This window comes from Cricetulus griseus, chromosome 3 (assembly GCF_003668045.3).
Source record: "Cricetulus griseus strain 17A/GY chromosome 3, alternate assembly CriGri-PICRH-1.0, whole genome shotgun sequence".
Lineage (NCBI taxonomy): Eukaryota > Metazoa > Chordata > Mammalia > Rodentia > Cricetidae > Cricetulus > Cricetulus griseus.
The window spans coordinates 243,624,793-243,626,788 of NC_048596.1; the positions used below are offsets into that span (position 1 = coordinate 243,624,793).

General features: G+C 40.7%; 1 non-coding gene across 1 annotated transcript; it reads left to right on the forward strand.

Moving 5' to 3' along the window:
- Nucleotides 1-709: 709 nt before the first annotated feature.
- On the forward strand, nucleotides 710-782 carry Trnar-ucg. Its single transcript has one exon. It is a non-coding gene; the product is annotated as a tRNA-Arg (tRNA).
- The last annotated feature ends 1,214 nt before the right edge of the window (nucleotides 783-1,996 follow it).

Here is a 1,996-nt window from a genome sequence, read left to right on the forward strand (position 1 = left end):
CTATCCTGTACTCTCTCTCCAAGGGTCACAAAGGAGAATACACAGCAAGGTAAATGAACGCATTGTGAGCTGGGGACAGGCGCACAGTGCAGGGTCACAGGGAGGGTCTTTCTTCTCTCTTTTCAGGATTATCATTGGTTCCCAGAGGGTCTCAGACCTGACTAAACTGGCCAACCACGAGTAGCAAGGATTATAGCGGGATAGTGAATTCTTTCCTTTTTGCTTCTTTATTAAAAACCTTACCAGTCGAGAGACACGTGGAACATTTCTCATTTTTTGGGTGGCGTTTGGAGAACATTGGAATATACTCTGTCATTTTTTTTTGGTTCTTGCTGTTTTTTGTTTTTGTTTGTTTGTTTGTTTGTTTTGAGACAGGGTCTCTTTGTAGCCCTAGCTGTCTTGAAATTCACTATGTTGACAAGATAGCCCTAACTCCCAGAAATCCTCCCACCTCTCTCTGCCTTTAGAGTGTGCCGAGATTAAAAGCGGGAGATCTAAAAAAAAAAAAAAAACAAATAAAAGCGGGAGATCTGCGTTTTGCTTGTTACTGTGTTATATCCAAGAAGTGACTTAGATTTTTAGAATAATGTTATTTGGAATGATGTTCACAGCAGAGAGTGTACTTTTCGGCTAAAACTAAAAAGTGTAGACAGTCATCTGCTCATTTTGCAGACATTTGTTATACTTTTTCACCATTAGACTCTCATAGGACCACGTGGCCTAATGGATAAGGCGTCTGACTTCGGATCAGAAGATTGAGGGTTCGAATCCCTTCGTGGTTGGTACACTTTTTCATTTAGGTTCCGCTTTGCCTTTTACAACTCTCTTTACAACTCATTATGACTATCTTTCTAGCTGCAGTGACCACTTGCTTAAGAAGTCTTGGGAGCTCCCGTGCCGCGAGCTTTGAAATAAACTGTAGTCGGACAATCTCTGTGGCGGCCAGCAGAGCTGGTTTATGAGCATTGTGGGCTGTGGTGGATCGGGATGGGAGGTCACAAATCTGAATCATCCTGCTCTCTGAAGAGTGTGTTGGGTTTGCAGTGCGCACACAACTGTCAGTACTGTGTGTGTGTATAAGGTTTATGATCCTTGAGAATCCACTTTTTCAAGTCCATTTAAAGGTCGCCTGTTCGAAAGGAAAATTTCTCACACTTCAAAGGACCTGGATCACCCACATTAATCAGGTGGATGTGTCGAAGCCTGAGAACCCAAAATATCTGAGAAGTCAGAGAATAGAGGTTTAAAAATATGAGGACACAGACGCCAAGAGGACAAGAGGCTTCTGCAAAAGGACACCGATCCGAACACATGAGTTCTCATAGAGGAAATGGACACTTTAGAACAATGTGGTGAATCAAATTACATCAAGCTAATTATGAATAGTTTTAAGTGATGAAATGAATTGGATTATTTGTCATCTCCCCTCCCCCACCCTGAGGCAGGGACCTTGTAGACATATTGTTCTCGTACTTTTTATATAGCCAAGGATGATCTTGAATTCTTGATTTTTCTCTGCCTCCACCCCTTGTTTCCAGGAGCATAGATTAATCATCTTGAACCCCTCCCCCAAACCTAAGCAAACAAATAAACAAAAGGAAAAAATAGAAAGAAGAGAGAATGTCCCCAATACATAGGGGTATTATTTTATTTTTTCTTTATTATGTTTTAATTAAAATACAATTATGCTGTTTTTCCCCATTTTCCTCCCTCCAGTCCCTCTCAGCTACCCTCTTTTTTCTTTTTTATGGCTTCTCTCAAGGTTCCACTTTTCGTTCTTTGCATTCTTCACTTCTTTTATTGATTTTCTGTCTTTCATATCATTTATCTCCATCTCACTCATTTCCTTGTACCTTTGTATCCACCCTCTACCCCTGCAACCTCCCAGGAAGAAAAAAATCAATCTCATCATGGAAGCTGTAGTGTGCCACAGCAAATCCTGCAGTAAAACCTTTTATCCATATATCTTTACTTGCAAATGATTATTGCAGATTGG